The sequence below is a fragment of the Emydura macquarii genome, unplaced genomic scaffold (assembly GCF_026122565.2).
Source record: "Emydura macquarii macquarii isolate MOO-44397 ecotype Brisbane River unplaced genomic scaffold, CSIRO-AGI_Emac_v2 contig_1230, whole genome shotgun sequence".
Taxonomy (NCBI): Eukaryota; Metazoa; Chordata; order Testudines; family Chelidae; genus Emydura; species Emydura macquarii.
Window position 1 is genome coordinate 6,593,673 of NW_027131367.1, and position 22,178 is coordinate 6,615,850.

The following is a 22,178-nucleotide window of genomic DNA, read 5'->3' on the forward strand; positions in this document are numbered from 1 at the left end:
CTATTAATGCCTTGTATGTTTATGTTAATATGAATTTTCTTGGCACATTCACCTGAAGGGATTTTATTATTATTATTATTACTGTTGTTGTTACTTGTTTCTACTAGCTCTCAAGATGGTATTAGGTGCTTTCCATTCAGAAACCAGGCACTTTCCAAGCCCTGAAGAGTTCACAGCATGAAGTCGCTCAGACAGGGCTGCCCATGCTGAAATTCTTCTCTCTACTTCAGCATTTATTGTTGCATGTGGGATTGTGTCTGGGCTGGTGCCTCATTTCCTGCCATTTTCTTTACATGTCCCGTGGGTGGAGCTTGTTTTCTTTTCATGCAAACTTTAAAAGTATTCATGGTGGGACCTCCAGGCAGGTCATATGTCTGCTTGGGGCTGTAGGTTGGGTCAATCTCTATTTAAGTCGGTGTTCACTAACATATAATGGTCCAGCTTCAGACCTGATGTAAAAGGACCCAAATCGGTTGAAACCTGTGGAATTGCCCCCACTTAAATGGGTTCTGAATATGGCAGAAAGGCCAGCTCCAGTTAGCAAGAACGTTAACAGGATGGTTCCAATTGACTTAGGCCCCAGTCCTGCAAGGGTGGAAGCATGTGCTTATCATCATCCAGCGTGAATAGTCCCATCAACCTCAGTGGGACTACTCAAATATGAAAAGTTAAACATGTGGTTAAATCTTTGCAGGACGGGGATCTTAAAAATTGGTCTAGCCCATACAGTGCCAGATTCCCCCTCTTAGCTGGTGGGGAAAAAAAGTTAAAGCAACAAACAGTAACATGCATAGGGGTCAAAAACATAATGATAGACTTGAAGACGCTGATATCTGGGCATGAGACAGCATTGGAGGGTGATAAATTAATGTATGATACAGAAACTAGCAAACAAAGCCAGGCTCCAAACCCCCGAGGAGCCCTAAGATGATGCATAGTGCTAATTAACCTCTCTCTTACCGGAGGAATAACGGGGAAACTGCTCTGACTAATTCCTGCCTAGCATCCTCCTGCAGAAAATGGCTCCTCTTGTTTCTTCTTCACAAAAACGGTTTTATTAACTGAAAGATTTTCGCTGTGAGAAATGAAGCATGAAGGGCTGCTAAGAAAGTGGGAAAGTTGGGACTGCACTTGGCTGTCGGTTTGGACTCTGCCTGGGAAGCACAGCTGCCCTGCTTACATGAAGAAAGAGGCTTATTACAGCTTGGCAGAACCGCCAGTGTTTGGAACTTGAATCCACCAGGGTAGTAAGAGTGAATACCTGGCACCATCCATCCCAGGCTGATCCACCTGCTTTACAAACGTTCTTGAATTTAGCCTCACAGGCTCCTGTGAGGTAGGGAAGTGTTATCCCCCTTTTACAAATGAGGAAACTAAGGCACAGAGCGATTAAGGGACTTGCCTGATGTCACAGGGTAAGTGGCAGAGCCAGGAATAGAACCCAGAAGTGCTAATTCTTGATCCACTGCTCTGTCCATTAAAGACACTCCCTCTCTCTCACTTGGGGTAGCAAAATAACCATGTGGACTCCCCCTCTCTGCTGAGAAAAAAGGCCTTCTGATGCCCCCTCCCCCCAAACCTTTGGGTTCCTGTTCATTTGGGTACAGTAGACCAGGGGGTCCCACACTTTGTTCCCTGAGGCCCACCTGTGGGGCTGCAATAGGCACCTTGGCCCACCATTAACATGCGTCTGTCAGGGAGAGGGGCACCGCGGGGCGTGCGCAGCCCCTCGCCTCAGCAGGGACCGAGGCCAACGAGACGGCGAAGGGGCCAGGCAGATGCCAGGGGCCAACCCGCGCTGACGCCCTCCCCTCAGCAGCCCGCTGGGTGCCGGTCACCTGCCAGCCCTGCCCCACTCACCAGGCCGCACAACACAGGCACCTCCTGGCCGGGAACGAGGGAAGGGCTCGTGGGCTGCCAGTGCCGGGCAGAGGCAGGGGCTCGGCCCGAGCCTGGCTGTTACCTTGACGATCCCGCTCAGGGCGTTGTAGACTCCAGGGAGAAACAGAGGTGCACGGCCAAGCCCTAGGGTGGGCCACGGGGCTGATACTCGAGGAGGCCTGACAGCCCCAGAATGTGGGGCGTGGCGGCCCGGAGCAGCCGGAGTGTTACCAGATTCCCAAACAGAGGATGCTGCCAGGGGGAGGAGAAAGGGGGGGTGCAGTCGGGGTGGGGGGAGGGGGGCTGGAGAGGTGTGTGTATTGGGAGGGCATGCTGGAGGGGTTACCTGCAGCCTCACTCTCCAAGTGGGGGGCAGTGTTGTGCTCCCTGTCAGGGCAGCTGTGCCTCCTTGTGGGCCCCTCCCCAGGGCAGGGAGCCAGGGCCTGGGCCTGGCTCTGTCACACCCCTCCCCTTCCCCCCGGCTGGGCTCTGAGGCCCTTCAGCAAGGCAGGCAGCCAGATCAAGAGGCGCGTGGTGGCTTTGCTTATGGCTGAGAAACCTTCCGCCTCTTTCAGGCACCCTGAGAGCTGCCTCCTATCGGGGCCGAGTCCTTTTTCTTCACCCAGCAGCTCTGCTTCACCCTCCGCTGCCTGCTGAGGGCACTGGGCTCCTCCACCTCTGAGCTGGGGCCATCGCCCGCTGCCACTCCGCCAATGTCTACAGTTTGGGGGGCACCGCACCCCCATACTCCTCAACCGCGCCCATGGCGGACCACCTGGGACTGTGTCGTGGACCACCTTTGGGCCTCGGCCCGCAGTTTGAGAACTCCTGCAGTAGAGTTCTTAATAGCTTTATTTCTCCTACCTTTTCCCTCTTGTCACGCTGTCATTGCAGTGTCCCCATATCAACACCCTGTGAGATCAGACTGGTTTAAAAAAACGACACTGGATAGGCTGTGATTGCAGCACACCAGGTGCCTATCATGCTGACCAGCATTGTCTCATCATTTCCTTCTCCGTCTCCACTGCTTCTCTTTTGTCTTACATTTAGACTGTAAACTCTTTGGGTCAGTAACTCTGTTTGTTCAGTGCCTAACACAATGAGGTTCTGGTCCCTGAGTGGGGCTTCCAGGTGTTGCCACAGTACATATACTACTAATAAATATCTGTCTGTTTACATTGTTTATGGTAATAGATGCCCACCTGCTCTGTATATTTGCTAGTTTGTGGAGGGTGCTCTGTGTTTTATCTCTCTGCCATGCTGTCTGGAGTGGCTCACAACTGAGAGTGCCAACATCAGGGCAGACACCCCAAACTGGTGGTATGTTCTATAATTAGATTTCACCACACAGTAACAAATGTGAACTCCTAGATCACTGTAACAGTCCATAGAGTACAGACAGTTCCTTCCAGTCCCAAGAGACCAGTCACTTCTTCAGATCACTTTGTACCTTAGATCTCATACTAGAGACAATGCCTGTAGCCAATCTTGTAATAGACTAACTAAAGGTTTATTGATTATAAAAAAATAAATAAGTTATTTAAAGATTAAAGCAAGCAAACATACCTACTCAAGTGAGTTTCAGTCTGTGATTCAAAAGGTGACAGAGTTGTAGTAATCTGTCAATTCAAAGTGTCTTTCAGGGCTAAGCCATGCCAAGCAGCAGGGGCATCTCTGTGCTTATGTCTAGGAATCTTTGCCTCTGAGACTAGGAAGCATGAAAAAGATTCAGTTTCTCCTTGTCAGGAATTTTTATCCCTTTCACGCCAGAGTCCAGACTGATGGAGTCGCTGAGTGGCAAGAGCAGCTGTACCAGCACTCTAATCATGGTATTACCAATTAAATTGCCCCAGAGTAAACCTGAGGGCAAAGTTGTGTCTAATTGATTGGTTGGGGACGGCTGGAGAGACCTGCATGGCTAATTAATCTATTAGCCCAGGAAGTCGAAAGGTACAGGAAGGAGGTGCTCAAGATGGAAGGGAGAGAATGGCAGGCTTTTCAGAATCACAGCCAGGAGAGAGCTCTCAGGTGGAAGATACCTTCTGTCTCGAGCTAAGGAGCATATGCCAGTGGCTCTTAACCTTTCCAGACTACTGTATCCCTTTCAGGAGTCTGATTTGTCTCTGGTTTCCCCCAAGTTTCACCTCACTTAAAAACTACTTGCTTACAAAATCAGACATAAAAATACAAAAGTGTCACAGCACTCTGGTACTGAAAAATTGCTTCCCGTCTTATATGTTACCATAGAATTATAAAATAAATCAATGGGAATATAAATATTGTACTTACATTTCAGTGTATAGTACATTGAACAGTATAAACAAGTCAATGTCTGTATGAAATTTTAGTTTGTACTGACTTCACTAGTGCTTTTCATGTAGCCTATTGTAAAAGTAGGCTAATATTTAGATGAGTTAATGTACCCCTGGAAGACCTTTGTGTACTACCCCCACCTCCTCCCCACGCCCGTTGAGAATCACTGGCATGTGCTGTTGTAAACACAGAGCTGCCCAAGCCTGTAAGCGTGGTGCAGAGAACACTATAAATAAATTGCACAAAGTGTTTCACCAGAAGAAGGTCTCTGGGTGATTTGGGCTAGAAAGCAGCCAGGAGTTGGGTGATGCCCTGTCACAGGACCGAGTACCAGTGTAGCTTATTCACCGTCCCATATGGGAATAAGGTCTAGTGGGATAAGCACGTTTACAGTGGTATAACTGCGCCCACACTATGGAGGGTGTATCACTTTAAATACGGCACTCTAGTTATAGCAGGACAACTTTTATGTTTGACAACTACTGTTTTTCCCCTACTCCTTAACTTACCGGCAATGGGAGCTCTGCAGATCCTGACGGGTCATCTCTGCATCTCCTTTAGAGGGAATGTGGACTCTCTACTTTTAAGGATCCTGGCACACAATCTTTCTTTCCCATTATTCCAATGAGTGAAGCCCTTATTTCTGACAGATTAAGTCAATACTATTGTCTTAGTATTGTCTTAGTATTGTCTCAGTATTGTCCATATTCTCTGGGGGATCGGGAATCATTCAACTCTTCCCCCAAATGTAATAGAGTTTTATGTGAGGGATACTGTTATGTTTTGGCTTTGTTTTGTGAGATGATTCAGGGATAAACGAAGAGAGCTAAGGGTATGAAGAGTTTATCCTTAAAGGATTGGACTGTAGCAGAAAGAAAAACAGGCAGAGGCTAATATTGTACACCATGATATTATATGAAAGAACAAATGTAAGGTCCAATCCTGCAGAGACTTGCAGACATGAGTAACTTGATGCACATATTGTCAGTTGGTGGCCCATAGAGGTGCGGGTTCTGCTTGCATGGATCTGACTGCAGGGCTGTAGTATATAAAACAGCACCATATGACGGCATGAACAAATCAATGCTAACGCACAACTGTCATCCTTATATTATAGATCTGCCCCAAAGTAAAAAACAATTAGCCAGATCCTCAGCTAGTGCAAATCAGCATGGATCCATTGACTTCAGCCAGTCAACACCAGTGGAACATTTTCTGTCGGATGTATTTTAAATGATCCCTTGTAAAATTATTACAGAGATTATTTTTAGTAGAGATTACTAATTGATCATCATGTTCTCCGGCTGCAAGCCAGGACTCTAAACCAAATCACCGGAAATCTGTGAAATACTTTGAGGTATGCATGAATAATGTAGTAGGGAAATGGTGATCCAATATTTAGTAGAAATGGAATAACTAACTTGCAGGAGCCAAGGTGATCACTTGCTTTCACACAATAATTAAAGAATTGCTGTTGTTATTTTCGTACTGGGAAATCTCCTCTCTACTGCCTGGTATTGAAAGCTGCCAAACTGAATTTATCTTCAGTGCATTGATTCCATTACTATTTAATAAGAGCTTTTGCATATGCCTGGCATTCTGCTGCCAAGGCTGCTGATAATAGAAACATGTAAAGTCACAGTATTTAGATGCTGAGAGTCCTTTCAAAGAATGAGCTCTATGTTTAGAAATATCAATACAAATCAAAGGCTTAATCCACTAGAGAGTTCATCCATAAACCGATAACATTTGCTGTAGCCAGGCTGCAAGGACCTGCTGCCCAATGTGTCCATATGTTTTTGCCTGCTCGGAGATCGGAATTTAGCCTAAGAATCTCTGACACTGATACCAGCTTTTTAGTCATATCCCAATATCCCAGCTGTGAGTGGGTTCTATTCCTGGCTCTGCCATGGACCTGCTGTGTGACTTCGGGTGAGACACTTAGCATCTCTGTGCCTCAGTGGTTTTCAGTGCAATTACTTTGAATCTGTCCTCTTCTCTCTCTGTCTCCCTTTTGTACCCCGCCCCTTCGGTCTTACTAATCTTGGTGCAAGCATCTTCTCCTCTGCAACCCCTGGAATAGCTTACTTGTGATGCTCCATCTCATTTTAAATCTCCATTGGAAGCTTCTTTTCTCCCTTACCTATGCGTCTCAGTGTGGTGGTTTTCCTTTGCATTTGTAACTGTGTATGTTTAATCCTGTTATGCATTTTGGGGCAAATTGTGCCTGAAAGATGTTTTAGCAGGGAAGTTGTACTGTTCTGTGCTGTGTCTGGCTGCAAGTCAGAGAGCTGGGTTTCATCCCTGCCTTTTTATGCGTGTCTTAGATTATGTCCACACTAAAGCAGCACAACTACAGTGCTGCAGCTGTGCTTACTGCAGCATCATAGTATAGATGCTTCCTACATCCACAAAAGGGTTTTTTCCATCAATGTGTAGTTAATCCATCTCTCCAAGAGGCAGTAGCTAGGTCCACCAACTTAGTCACATCTACACCAGGGTTTAAGTCAGCCTAACTGCACCACATTGTGTGGAAACTTCTTTACAGTCCCGAGAGACGTACCTCAGTTGATCTAGTTTTTAAGTGTACACCTGGCCTCCTACAAAATATCTTGAACAGCTCTGAAACCAGCAGGAGAAGAAAAAAAAGTAACCAGGTTACAACGAGAGAATCTCCAACTGCCCTAGGTAAACTCCCGCCACCCACTGCAGCGCAGTGTTTGGGGGAAGTTCAACAACCGCAGGCCTCCGCCCCAGAAGTGGCTGCATCTATGATGTGAGACGTGGTCCCTCTAGGGATAGCTGGGACAGTCCTTGGGGCTGGAAGGCACTGGTACATCCGGGCTGGGATGTCAAAGGCGCCTGCTGGAATTCAACCCCTTGGGCTCCATAGCAGGTATCACCTCTCCAGCCGGGTCCCCCACTCTGTGCTGTGGGTTTAGAGGAGCAGAGGGGACGTTACTTTAAAACCAAGCAGCCAGGGAAATGCTGTGTGCATTCAGACAGTCCCCCCATCGACAAAAGCCTCCTCAGCTACTTTTCTACAGCCAGTTGATCTTGGTGAGTTGTCAGATGCTGCCCCCCCAGCCGAGGGAACCCCTGCAGCGGGAGGACTGGAGAGGGAAGGGGGGGATGACAAGTGGGAGGGGGTCAAGGATTGCCCCCCCGCCCCTCCTCCCGCAAGTACATGCCCCTAACACCATGTGATTGCTGCCTCCTCCCTTCCACGCATCCCTGGCTCTCTCCCCCCCTCCCCCGAGGAAGGCGAATAAAACCCGGCGCGGGAGCTACCGAGGGCTCACACGGCTCCTCTTCCCACTGGCCGATGCCCCCCGCCCGGCCCTGCCGCCAGCAGCTGAGCGCATCCTTCTCGCCGGCCGGTGTCTGCGTGCCGAGGCGGCCTTTTGCAGAGCCGGGGGGCGGGGCGGGGGGGGTCTTGTTAAGTTCAGATCACCGGGGGGAGGAGAAACCCTGGCTGTCGCCGGCAGTCCACAGGTAAGAGCCGCTGTGCATGAGCTCTTAACAGCGAGGGGGTGTGTGTGCGCGTGTGCAAAGGGCCATTGTGCAAAGGGCCAGTGTGCAAAGAGCCGTGCACTCACACGCGTTTCCCGGCTGTGCAGCGGGTTCTTCAGGCACCAGGTTTCTGCCGGGAGGGGTGTTTGAAAGGCACGCACCGACCCATGCACCATCCTCCGCCTCCTGCTGTCTGGCGAGCAGCACATGGGAGCAAGGCTGGGCCGGTTTAGGGGAAAGCTTCCCCTTCTGCCCGGCTAGTGCAGCATCCCATCTGCTCCTCTGCACGGGGGCTTTGGAGCGAGCGAGCGACTGGGGGGAGAAGAGACCTCGCCCTGGGCGCTGATCTGGGCATTGCAGAGGAAGGGCCTTTATCACGAACAAAGAGGCAAGGTGGGATCCAGCCGGAGGTCCAGTTATTTTGAAATGTTTCCTTTGGCTTGACGATGCAGGGCAGCGTCTCTTTGCTGGGTGGTGGGAGCTGGGTGGAGGCTGAGAGCAGACAATGTGCTCTTCTCCTCCTCCTCTTCCTCTTTGTGAGGAAGCGCAAACTCTGAATGGACTGATCTGAAGCATGAGCGCCAGGAAAGGGAAACCTCGCCGAAGCCGCTTCCCTGGCTCTGCCCTTTGCCAAATGCCCACAGAGCAGCTGAATCAGGACACATGTGTGTGTGTGTGTGGCAGGGGGGTGTTAACAGCTGGGAGAATAGAGATGCAGATTGTGATGGGGTGGGGAACTGGGGCATATGAAGGAGGTTGAGGCAAAACCTGCAGTATCCGCTATTCCAATTTGCTGGGGAGTAATAGCAGGCCACCTTCTTGCCTCCCCTCCCCCTGTGCCTAGGTGATATAAGACTTCAGAGTTAACTGTGGAAACCAAAGCTACCAGAGAATAACTCTGCTGCGCTGTGTTATAACAGGTGGAACACTTTTGTCCCCCTCCGTTCCAGCCCTGCCAGTGTGTTGAGTGGGAAGGTGTTAGCATGTGACACAGCATCAGGGACAGAGTGATGAGGGAGGAAGGGTGCTAATAAACTGTAAGAAGCAGTATAAATATAACACAGTGGGCAAGACAACAGTTATCAGCACCAAGAGCAGCACCATGCAATAACAGGCAGCTTTCTTTAATGTGAGGGTAGCAAATGCAGCGTTATACAACAAGGGTGCTTGGAACATATACAGGGTCCCAAAAGGAAAACACTAATTTGGGATTAGGTTTCTCCTCTGGCTTCGATAGACATTAGCTGTTCATGCAGATGAAATGCTAATTGCCATGTTAGCCACTGGTTGGCTAACCCTTGTCTAGTAACTACTGGATGCTTTGCTATTTCTTCTCATTCTCTGACATGAGCTCCCATTTAAAATATTCTGCTATAAAATACTGCATCGAATATGGCCAGGCTACACCAAGGAAGGTCAGATGAGTGGTTGCAGGGGAAGGAATCACAGTGGTATGTGATTTATGTAACTTAATTTGATGTCAAAGCCAGAAAGCTTAAAGACATTAATTTAAGGTAATGTATTGGGCTCGCCAGGAGGTGCTGTGTTGGCCTGCGTATTGAAGCTGACCATAGGTGAGCCTCGGATCTCCTATCCATGCCCATCAAACACTTACATGATCTAATTGTTTACTTACTATTGTTTTTTGGTGTGTAAATGGTACAGGGAATTCATTCATTTTGAGGAAATTCTGTGTGTGATGCTGAGAGAAGGTTTGTGATGGTTGTACAAAGGCTATTGAAGTCTAACCTCATTACCCAATATTTTCCAGCCGGCCTAAAGATGAAAGACAGGAGGTGTAGTATGTTCTAACTGGTCTGTGCACAGTATTTGTATTGGTATAACTGGGTGTGATTTCTTTACTTATATCAATACAACCCCGATTGTGGACACAGTTATTGGTAAAAATGCCTTACACTTGTATAGTTTATTCCCCTTCCCATATGAGGAATAATCTATACCAGTATCAGCACTTTTGTAGTGGTATAACTGCATCTGCGCCAGAAGGTTGTATCACTATAGCTACGCCATTATAGTTAATGAGGTACGACCTTTGTGTGTAGAAAGTCCAGTCCAAACAAGGCAGTGTAGACTTTACCCACATGCTGAACTGATTTAGTTAAAAGGTTAGGCTCTCCCCCACACTTATCATGTGTAACAAGGAGTGGGGTCTTATCTGTACTGGATTGTCAGATGTGTCAGAACGTGTCAGCTAATGCATTTTAACAACACACCTTTTAACCTAGTCTAGGTAAGGCCAGTGTACTGAAGTGTCTCCCAATCCTGAGTGGTCCTCTTTGTTTTTTTTTTTAAACTCTCAACAAAATGATGAGCTGGGTCCTAGCTAAAGAAGAGGTGATTTGTGATGAAATAACTGATGGATAGCTTCTGAGGCTGCTCTGTCTTGTGTTTGTTCTGTTTTTTCCATCCAGCTGCAATTACTACAACTTAGTAACTTCTCTATTCCCTTTAGTTTTAACAAAAAGAAGTTTCAGGACCTGGATCCTGCAGTCTTTCATCACACTAAACACTTCGGGTTAGTCTACACTTAAACTTACAGCGGCACAGCTGTATCGGTACAGCTGTGCCACTGAAAGAGTACTTGGGTAGCCACCTTTTGTTGACGGGAGAGAGCTCTCCCGCCAACATAATAAAACCATCTAATCGAGCGGCAGTAGTTATGTTGGCAGGAGAGCATCTCTCGCCTACTTAGCGCTGTCCACTCAAGGGCTTATGCTTTGCCAACGTAAGTGCTAGTGTGGACAAGGCCCTACTGTCTTCAGTGGGAATTTGGTTGCAGGATTGATCCCAAAAGAGAGAGTGCTTGTGATTTAGACCGGTTTAGGAGCTTTGAGTCCTGTAGCTGTAGAATTCCCTCTATCCTGCAGGATAATGCCATTGAATAAACACAGTTTCTGTTTACAAAGAAGTTTTCTCCTTCCCTCAGGACCGGGGAAGCATTAAATCCCTAGGACTATACAACTCTTCTGTCACTCGTTCAACTTCGGTTGGTCACTCAGTTATTGGAATGTGCCAGTTAATAAATTCCCCCACTAAATTTTAAATTTGTTAATTAATTTATTAGCTCTCTGCTTTTATTTTGCTCTTTCTTTCTCTGTAAGTAAGGACATTCCTCAAACTTTCATTTTCTATATCCCAGTCTGACTGGCGTCAACTTGTTAAAATCATCAAAAGACAAACTGGAGTTAGTCAAGTGATTGATTTGGGGAACTCTGCCAACAAAACAATTTGCAATTTATAGTGGGTTTGCTTGACTAATAACTTTCAGCCAGAGTCTCAACTTGGGTAAATCATTGTAGCTCAATGGAGATATGACAATCTACGAGCAGCTGGGGATTTGGCCCCTTGATTGATTTTGGATCTTAGTTCTATCACTTCAACAAAGTCAGCCTGTGCTCCCCAAATCTGCACAGGAAGGCTATGTATACATGTGGTTGTTTTCCTGAGAGAGACCTCGTTGGGGAGAAAAAAGAGCCTTCAGACTTATTTCATCGCTGTAGAACCAACAATGCTAATATGAAAGCTTGTACCTTCCACCAACAGAAGTTGGTCAAATAAAAGATATTACCTCATCTACCTCGTCTCAATGCTAAAACTGTGATTCCAGGTCATGCACAGCAATAATGAAGTCTTGGTATGAAAAAGTGAGGTGCATAGCTGCACAGCGGATATAAAAATCTTCTGTACCCAGGAAAGTGAGAGGGTTACAGACAATATGCACTGCAGCTGGAGAAGACAATGTGAATTCAAGTGAGGCAATATGAAAAACACCTGATCTGCTTGTTAAATGAAGTATAAATACAAATATTAGAGACCATGTGTTGCAGTGTGAACTGAGACATGAAGTCTGTCTTCACTTCTGCAAACACTGGTTATTAAAATCCGCAGAAAGTATTGTGCGCTATAAAAGCTGGCATTTTAGCCATCATGTCAGTTAGCTGGAGGGGTTTTGTTGCATACAGGAAACTGTTGGCTAGTTATTTAACATTTGGTAAAACTACCAACTCCTTAAGGTTGACGTTTTAGCATCTTTTGCAGTCGCTTTTTTCAGACGTGAATCAAACCCAGGGCAGACCCCTCTTTCTAACCTAAATACAATCGCACCATTCTCCAAGGAGCAGCAACGGGGTGCTTGTTTGCTTTGTACAGAGCTGTTGTCTGGTTTGTAGTGCTGCTGCCCCAGCTAACCATTCATTACCTACAAGCCTTGCTCAGAGATGTTCAGCATTTTTTTCTCTATCAAAAAGCGCAGTGAGGAAAATATAAGTCCCCACCGCAGGTATGTTAAAAGCCAATTTTTTTTGCCACTTTATATTTTTGTGAGGGGAACAGTGGGAGATAATTATCTGACAGTCTGAAGAAAACCCTGCTGTAGGAATATTAACATATTAGCCCTGTTCTGACGAAGTGCCTTTTGTTTCCGTGTTTTCCTTTGAATTCCCAAATCACATATATCTTGGTTTAATTTTAGCAACTAATGTGCTGCTGTTTCTAGGCTCGTAACTTTTGTAGCAGACAAGGGGTGCAGACTGCGGTTCAGGAAGGGGGGGAGACAGTGGCTTTGACCCCGCACTGTAAATTAGAGTAGACTAATGACGGCTCTTACGTTCATCTCTGAGGCAGGAACTGCTTTTTTTGGTCTGTGTTTGTGCAGTGGGTAGCACAAGGTGGTCCTGGTATATACCAGGGACTCCTAGGCACCATGAGAATACAAAGAATGACAAAAATCCACTGCTAGAGATGTAGCTAAGCCTTATCCCCCAGTGCAGACAGCACTAGGTCCACAGAAGAATTCTTCCATCCACTTAGCTACAGTCTCTCAGGGAGGAGGATTAGCTACAGTGATGGGAAAACCTCTCCCTTCGCTGGAGTAAGTGTCTACACTGAAGTGCTAGAGTGGCCCAGCTGCAGCCTTTTAAATGTAGACGTATCCTGGGTCAGCACCACTGCTGGTCCTTCCAGAACTAGCTGGACTAGAGCTACTTTAAGGCTGTTTTGCACCAGCAGGTAAATGCTGTCTGGGAGAAATTCTGCATCTGCATTGACTTGAGTGAGAATATTTGCATGAGCAAGGTTTGGCCCTTAGAGCTTTCTGGGATTGTTAAGCATGCAAAATAAGGAATGAGCAGGTCCCCGAAGAGCCCTTTCCTTTATCTGTCCGTGCTTGATGCGCAGCTGTTAAGCTTGATAGCCAGGGTTCAGACAGATTTTTATGTTTATTTCTCCAATTCCTTGTAGCACTACGGTAGCTGTCGAATATATTCACTGAGCTGAATGAATTCCCATCTGCCACAGTCCCTACCAGGAAACTTGCAGCTTCAGCTTTAGTTTTGGAATGTAAGATAAGGAAGGGAAATAACCTGTTGACCTACCATAGAATTTATAACATATCTGCAGGCTACTATCTGCACGAGTTTACAGTACATCGTAATGCAAGACTTCTTGCCACAGAATTGACTGAAATGTAATAAATACTAAGAATCTTTTCACAACCTACATTAATAAGTCTTAAAGACATAGGTTTAAGGTAAAACTTTCAAGAGCACCCAAGTGACTTAGGAGTTTAAGATTATGCCTATGCTTCCCTGCAGTGCGGACACCAGGGGTGCATACAGCAGTGTGCACCAAAGTGCTGCGCACTGTAACTCCCCAGTGTGGATGCTGCAGACGCAAAATAAAAGGTTCCTAGTTTGCATTAATGTAGTCCCGTTTGAAGAGGTTAATTAATGCATTAATGTAGTTCCCGTTTGCATTAATGTAGTCCCGTTTGTTAACACAAACTAGGAACCCTTGAGTTGCGCCTGCAGCATCCACACGGGGAAGTTACAGTGCAGCACTTCGGTGTACACTGGTGTTTACAACCCTGGAGTCAGGACTGTGGTGCCACGTAGACAAGCCCTTAGTCTCACTGAAGTCCAAGGGACTTGGGGTCTTAGTCTCAAGTGCCCAAGTCTCTTTTGAAAATGGGACTTAGGAGACTAAATCACTACAGGGCTTTTGAAAATTTTATCCCTAAACAACCACGTTTGTTTCTGGTGATTACTGAGAAAATAGGACGTATGCCAGGACCCCATTCATCAGTTGTGTAACTTGGACAATCCCAGCGTCAATTAAATAAAATCATGTCTCCATTGTCTTGGAACGTTATTGAGCTATCTAGTTGTAACTGTGCTTACAAGTGCACAGGGAGGATGTTTTGAGGTAAAACAGGAATATAGCAGATGGCACCCAATGATCCAACACAGCTCACTGATCATTTGTTTTCTCATTCAGTGCACATTCCCCCCGTCCTGTACTTCTGGGTGAAATCCCTCTCCACAGAGACCAGAGGCCCACATGCGTCATGGGGAGTGATGTGAAGCGGGAAGGAACCTACCCACTCAACTCTGCTGCGATACACGTGGGCAAGCCCTGTGCTCCCAGGGTCTTCTCAGAAGAAATTAAATATTTGATTAAAATGCATCATCCCAAACCTTGATAATGTGCCTGGCCAGGAATATCTTTGTTTGTTGTATTTTTGCTTTTCTGTGGGAAACTTTATTATGATTAGAGCTGCAGATTTCTTGTGGCATTTTTTTTTTTTTTTTTAAATCAAAAATCACTGCGCGGTCATGGTAAATTTAGCAAAAGTCATGGGGCTGCTTTCTGAGTTTGATTAAAAAAAAAAAGAAGCCCTGTTCCTTGCTCTAGCTAGGGGGCACTGATCACTTTCAGCAACACCCTCTGCACCTGGCACCACAACCCTAATCGTGGCCCGGTGTGGAGGGGAGGTCAGGAGCGGGGTGGATCTGGAGAACAAGCCTACTCCATGCTCACCTCCCAACGGCGATTCCTGTGTCCTGCAGAGCTGGGCCCAGTTGCGACCTGGTGCATGGTGGTTACTGCACCACTCAGGTTTGGCTACCCCTGGTCATGACGGAGGGTCAGGGAAGTCAAACCTGAGTGTTGGCGCAACTCGATACACTTGGGACAGAAACCAGGAGCTGTTGCTTCTGCAGGGTCCTGGGCAAAGAGGACAATCACACGATCTGTGACTTTTTTCCTCCTGTGACAAATCTGCAGCCCTAATTTTGATTTATGAATCTGAGGTCTATCCCAGTGTCCCGGCAGGAGTAGGCCCAAATGGGGTTCCTGGCTTCTAATGGTATCCCCAGGGGAGTTTAGGTCCCAAGCAGCCACGTGGTCTGGGGCAGAGCAGGAGTCCTAAGGAGTCGCAGAGACTTCCCTAGCAATGAACAGCAAGGAGCAGAAACTGTGGAGCAAGCAAAGACCCATTTGGTGTCCGTTCCCTTCATTCTCTGATGGATCCAGACATGACGGGAGCTATGTAGACACCTTCCTTCTTCCTCCAGGCGAAACAGGACTCAGGCCCATCCCAGTTTCTTAGCCGAACACGGTGGGCTGCCCATTCAAGGGCCTGGGGTCAGCCAGGCCTGTTCCGTATCAGGCTCAACTAAGAAGGGGGTCAGGTGACTCCTCTAAAGAGCTGAAACAGCTCAGCTGAGGATGAAGATTGCTGCAGCAAGGAAGCTGGCACCTGTCCTATGGAAGGCCTTGGAGCAAGTGGGATAGACACAAAGGGAAAGGTCTGTAGGCTTCTGCAGCCTGTGTTGGTCAGGGGAATAACTTTGTGTTACTTTGAGTGTTTGCATTTGAAGAGTAAAACTGCTTCCTGACCAGACTTTTGAGTGAGTTATTAGTCCTTCCTGGGCGGGGGAGGTCAGCTGTAGTTTACACTTGGCAACCCAGGGACCAGGAATGATGTCAGCAGACCACTTTCTACAGGTAGATACCTGGATTTTCTTCTTTGTCTCCTGATGTCCTGTTTGCTCCCGGCTTTTCCACCGCCAGACAGTTAAGCAGTAACAACCTTGGGGGCACACCTTTTTCCCTCATAACTGGACCAGCTCATGTAAACACGTTCACAAAAAGAAACAAACATGACTGTCCAGAATATTCAGACTCTACCAAATCCTGGAATAGTGATAAAATCTGGACAAGCATAGCCTGGTTTCCTTAGAATATTGTACACCAGGGAGTAATCCTGGGCACCAGAAAAACATGAGTTTACTTGTCAGTGGAAATAGTAGGAAGAGGAAGAGGTTTAATTAAGTTCTGTACAAGGTGCAGGGAACATGTCTCCACCAGATGACTACTGCAGTTATTGAGGCTATTAGTGGTCTTGGAGTAAGCTCTCTATTATAATGAATGATCATTTTAACTCCGTACACCTACCTGGTACCTTTCCTCTGAGGCTCTTAGTACTTTATAAAGATTCATGAATTTAACCTCACATCCCACCATCCCCCTTCCTGAGAGAGGATTTATTCCTGTTTTGCAGGTATGGAAATGGAGGCTCAGCAGATTGTCTTGTCCGAGCTCAGGTGCGAAGACTCCCATTCTGGGGCAGTGGTCCCTGGTTATGGCAGACAGACAGCAGTACATAAATGGGCAGTGAAATACTGGGAACTCCAACATACCCACAAAAATTTGGTTATTTTTATAGTGAATCCATTGACAGAGGCAAATGTCATAATGGCAAATCTCAGCAAGACAGCATCAAAACAGAGCAGTGGGTTAAGAGGAGTTGAAGCTTCATCCAGTGGAGAATTACAAAACTAGGAAAAAGCTGACTTATACCCACTTGCATAGAAATAAGAAGCAAGTTTTTCCATTCTTCCCTTTTCCTGGACAAGGTTATTGAGTGGATGCTATATCCCAAGCAAAGGCCAAGCCATGTGTTTGTAAGGATTAGCGGCTTCAGGAACTGATACATTATTGATATCTAGAAGACTTCAGTTTTTAATTGTAAAGGAAATATTTAACAGAGAAAATATTCAAGTCTACACTATTGTCAAGATGAGTCACACTACTTCAAGGGTGCACACCAGGCGCTGAGCAATATTAAAGCAGAGGAGTTGATATAAGAACATTTAAACCCACCAGCTGAAATAGCAAATATTCTAGAATCCCTCCCATCAGCTGTCATACTGGGACTAACCGTAAGCACCTTGTATGTGGTCGTGTCCCAGCCATGGGCATATTCCAAAGCCCATTATGTCAATGGGAATCTTCCATTGAGCTTAGTACGGTCTGGATCGAGCCATGAAAGCAGTTGTTGTAAGATTAGCAGAAGCTCTACCTCTTGCTTCATCTGCACACCTTTTACATTTCAGACAAAGTCTTGCTAAGTGTCTGCGTACGTCATTTGTGTCCATAAACAACATGGCCTGGCCTTTAGGCATTGTTCAGCTCAGATGTTCTGGCTTATTGCCATTAAATATAAAAAAATAGCTTGATGCTGACTCTTTTTTGTGCCTCATTGTAGCGTTAATCAAGTTGATAACTGTGTCGCGCTGTAGTTACTGCACTTTATTTTTGTCTAATTATTGCCAGTCTTGGAATAAGGTGCAAAAGCCTATTTACCTTTGTGGGCCACATATGCAGCTCTCTCTGAGTTATCTGGGCCTCATCCCCACAATATATACACTACCTATTTGGCCCTGAGGATGTCACATGGCTGCAGTGGTGTGTTGGTTGGGTCACAAGCAGCCCAGGGGCCGCAGGTTGAGGACAGCTGTGCTGACTCCTCCTCCTGTTCATATCCCTTGGCTGTTAGCATCACTGATGCACTGGGGGCTATTAATTCTCATAGAAATGGAGAGTTAGTATGTTTTGTAGGAAATTACCGTTTCTTTTGGGATGCTGCCAGGAGACTGAAATTTAGTTGTCTGGATCAGTTTCATGTGATGTAATGAATCCAGGCTTGCAGACTTATTGCCAGATGCCAGTTTGGGTAGAAAAGCCTGATAATTAGATAAAGCTTTAGGGTCTGTTATAACCCCGGCCAGTTCTCTTCTCTGAGATGGACACCTGTCTGCAAAAATGGGAGGTGAATCCCATGTGCCTCTAAGTCCCTTGGGTCTAGGTAATGATTGGTTGCTGTTCCTAACTCTGGGTCTCTCAGATGAACTCCCCAGCTACAGACCCCGTGTCTGATCCCTTTCTTGGGCAGTGGGATCCCTGTAGTCTGGCCGCCTCAGCCCTTCTGAGACCCGCAGTTGCTTAGACACATTCTCCCTCAGGGTCCACATGGCTGTGGGAGTGCTGGCGTTCCAATTAACCCCTTCAGGGACAGCATGACGGTAAAGTGAGGAAACAGGCTTAGCAAAGGAATTTCTTAGCACACATACTTAACTCTTAAAAAGCACAGGCGAGTTAGGGATCTGTGGAAAACAACTTAACTCCTGAACGCAATCGCCTCAGGGCCAACACCACCCCTGGGGGTCAAGACTTCGGGTCAGTCTACCCTTCTTGCCTGCTTGGCCTGGTCTTGCCTCTGGCAATGAAAAGGCCTGCTTTGCGTACAGAGAATTCTGCTTTTAAAACAGTGTCTGATGCCCTTCCTGACCTAGTGCTTCCACTGGGGGATTTCCAGGCTCCAACCTCCCCTGCCCCCACCCTGTTGGCTTCTGGGCAAAGAGACATTCAAAGTCAGTGGTCCTGCTGGTAGCAAACCCATTGTTTCACTGAGGTACAGCCATGCAATGTTAATGGCCCTTGATTGCTTTGTCGCAGCTTCCCAAGTATATTCAGTCCACTAGGTGTCAAGTTCCTGCTGCAAAAATGCATGTCCAGAGCCACAAGGAGATTGAACTACATCCTGGCATTCACAAAAGCAGACTGGAATTCATTAGCTGACACAGCCAGAGCCCCCAAACTGCATTTAAAATCAGTTGGAAACCCAGGCTAGGAAGTAATCACCAATGATGAAAGGAAGAACAATTTGTCACAAAACAGAGCCAAAGCTGGCTATTGCAATCTTAGCTTCTCTCGGCACACCTGCTAGTTCTGCACAGAGCCAGGAGATGACATCCATAGTAAAAGCTAATTGTATAATATTAAACATTCTTCTCCAGATGGCCTTCAGCTCAGCCTGAAAAGCATCCTCTTTCATGAGAGATCCCCCCAGGTACATAGATGGGAAAAGAACTTTTGCCAAATTGTGTACTTCTTGTATTGGGGTGGCCTGAAGTTTTACATAAACCAGAAAATTTTACTTAAACCAGAAACTGGACATGCATTGATCCCCTGAGAGTTTAGCGTTGTGATTCAGCTGATGGAACAATCTGTTGCTGGATGGAAGAGAAGTGCTAGGTTTCTCATGTCTCTGGCAAGCAGGGGGAAGGGAGGTGAGCATGCTGCATTGTCCCACATATGCCAGTTGGCTAGTGAATCACATTGCAATCCACCTGCATGGTATGGAAGTGCTTGTACTGAAGGTCATGCTGTCTAGTATCTGTAGCACTGGGATCTGGAAGGAGAGTTCAGACAGAAAAGCACAAGATGGGAAAGTACCTTCCATCAATGATCTGCACTTAGCAGGCCAGGGGAGGAGGTGGGAAATTCATCAGCACAAATGGGATTTAACTTGCCAGAGGAAGTGTGTTTATCAAGGAAAGTGGAGGGTTAGGGACCGAGGGAAGGTGTGATGGCCACGGAAGGCATGTTTGTGCAAGGCACTGCAGTAAAGGGACAAGAAAACATCAGGCTTTCACTCTTCACTCTTTTTGCTGAAGTATCTGCTCTGTGAATGCCAGGTGTGTGAATGAGATTGATGCACAGATGAGAACAGATTTTTCTTCGCTTCTCACTGGGCTGAAATGATTGGTTTGTGCTAGTTCAGCCCCAGACCATTCGTTCGACTTGTGTCCTCTCCTCTTCCCGCAGCATTCTTCTGCAGTATTTATATTCAGGTTATTCCCAAAATGTGCAAGGTGTTTGCTAAGCACAGAGAGCAAAGGTCTGGGTGATGAAAGGCACACGTGTCGGGCTAGTGCCAATAGTTCAGGGTTTGCTTTTTAACAACGATGTGTTTACTCATGTTATGTTAGGGTTTCTTTGGTTTTGGTTTGTTTTGGGGCAGCCCCTGTTGGGATTGGAGTGAGGGAGGGTGATAGTGGGAAGGAGTGTGGGAAAAGAGGGGGAATGGGTAAAGAGGAAGGGATAGAAGGCACAGTGTACGGGGGAGTGAGGCTGGGCAGTTGAAGGGGGCGCTGATAGGGGGTTGGATGAAGAGGGAAGAACCAATGGCAATAGAGCAAATGAGGAAAAGATGCTCAGTGTTCAAGTTTCAGAGATGAGTGAATGATGCTGTCAGGAGACTGCAGAGGCTCCTCAGCAACATCTCCTCATTCGAAGGGAGGGGTCATGGGCTCAGTGTCCTTGTCGGGTGAGGGTCCCTCTGTGGCCAATGCAGAAGGCTGGAAGGCTGTAACTCACGCTCTGCACCCTCATCTATAATCGATGCTGGATGTTTTGGGGAATGACCCATTCCCTGCAACTCCTCTTGGATGCTGCTGCCGTTCTCCATGTGGAAGATTCGAGAGGCGAGGGGGGTGGGCACAGGGCTTGTTCTCCGATGCAGGTGTCTTTGGGTCTGGTGAGAAGGGCAGACAAAGCCCTTGTCTCTCCAGTGCAGATGGTGCTGTGTATTTTGGGGGAACAGCCTTGAGGATTTGAAAATTTCCAAAGTCCACTCCCTGTTTTAATCATCAATTACTTGTATTAGGGTTGCAAGTAAAGATCTCGACCAAGATTGAGGCCCCATTGTGCTAGGCATGGTAAAGATAGTCCCTACTCCAAAGAATTTACAGTATAAACCTATGACAGAGAAAGAGTGGGGGAAGGGCACAAAGAAGGGAGGTGGATATGTGAGTGGGAGAGGTTAAGTTTAAGGATATAAAATGGCAACAGACTCCACTGCATTTCTGCAAGGATTTTCCTATTGTGTCTCCTGGGACATTAGCTATTCAGCCCCGAAGGTGGTAATGAATCTTGCTGAAGTCATGGGAAGCACTGAGTTTGAATATATCAAAAGAGCCGTGACACATTATTCTATGCTTCAGAATCTCACTCAGACTGGATAACCAGTGATGGCAATTAGGATGTGTTCCAGTGAAAGTTAACTGGGGGCATGAAGCAAAGAGAGGGAGGAATCCTCACCAGATGATTAGTTTATACTGCTGTCATTAATCAGGATGATGTTATGACCGGGTTTTCCCGGCTGGTACACAAAGCCCATTTCTGAGAGCTGCTTTAGTAAAGCCATAAGTAAATGAACGTTGTACTTGGCTAGCTGATTTGAATGTAGATGGCTAAGCTTGAGTTGCTGAGCTGCTTCTCTGAAGTGTGTGTACCAAAGTCAGTCTCTGCTTTCATTAGGATACCGTTTGCATGCTCTATGGCTTTGTGGTACGCCTGGATTCTAATGCATTGTCTGCAGCACGTTGCTCAGAGGGGGAGATGGTGCTCTGGGGATTTCTTTTCAGGCTCTTCTTGCTTTCTTTCATTTGTCACGTGGAAAGGGAGGGAGGCCCACTTCGCGGAATGCAATCCAGGTTAATTTTCCCAAGCACGAGCTTCATGGGAAAATTCTAGTGGGGAAGAACCCCTTCTATGAACTATAAGATGCCGTGTTTTTAAAACCCCTGCTACACTGGTGTCTTTAGTTGTGTGTGCTGTGTAGAACATGAGATAAGAGGGGGGTGGAATTTTTAATTTGGCTCTTGTGGTTGTTCCCCTCACCCCCACTTCTGCTTAATTTAACTCCAGCTGTCTTGTCACTGTAGCTCTGTCTGTAGCCCCCTAGCTGCATCAAGCACTCAAAGAGGATCCTCTACTTACACTGAATGTGCTATTAATCAGAATAATCCTGGAGCATGGCGGCTGCTTCACTCTGTGCCGTCTGTGATTAGCATCCTTTAACAATGAGTTATTCTTAGCCTTTCTATGTGGATAAAACTTTGTAGCACAGAAATGTCATGACTTAGAATTTCATGAATTCATGTGTAATTCATGGCTCTCACAGGACTAAAATTGGTGGCATTGTGTGATTTTTTTTTTTTTCTTTTCTAGTTCAAACTAAAACATCTTAAATATCTTATGTGGCTGGATTCAGAAAAGATGTCCTGGTTTTTAATCTGTCACATTGCATTTTACTACCCTGCCTGAAGAGTGTGGGGACCTTGAAATGCTTTAGATATGAAAGGAAGAGATTTCATTTATCTTTTTAAATACAAGTACTTTAAATTTGTCAGTAAATTTGTGAAATTGAGGTTGGATCTGGATCTCAAGTGACATGAATGAAGATTTGCACATCATAAAACTCAAGATGAGACTAGTAAAGGAATAATGCCTGCTAAGCGTTTGTCTCAAATGCCTCATCTGAGATGGGGGGGGGGGGCCCACTGTGCTTGGTATTTTATAGACGTGGTGAGACACAATCCCCGCTCCAAAGTGCTTACAATCTAAATAGACAAGTCAAAGGGTGGGAGGGGACAGGAGGTTACCGAAAGGTTACACAGCAAGTCATCAGCAGAGCTGGGAAGAGAGCCCTCTTCGCCCGGCTCCTATTCCAGTGTGCTATCCGCTAGGGCATTCTGCTTCCA

General features: G+C 46.5%; 1 protein-coding gene across 2 annotated transcripts in view; it reads left to right on the forward strand.

The window, feature by feature from the left end:
* Window positions 1-7,514: 7,514 nt before the first annotated feature.
* CACNG5 (calcium voltage-gated channel auxiliary subunit gamma 5) overlaps window positions 7,515-22,178 on the forward strand; it is a 32,895-nt gene continuing 18,231 nt past the window's right edge. Inside the window, exons 1-2 of one of the 2 annotated variants that reach the window (XR_010919623.1) lie at window positions 7,515-7,689; window positions 14,002-14,330. The gene's annotated coding sequence lies outside the window, so the exon portion shown is untranslated. Of the gene's footprint in view, window positions 7,690-14,001; window positions 14,331-22,178 lie in introns of those variants that run through there. The other variant, XM_067547807.1, reaches the window with a different exon arrangement.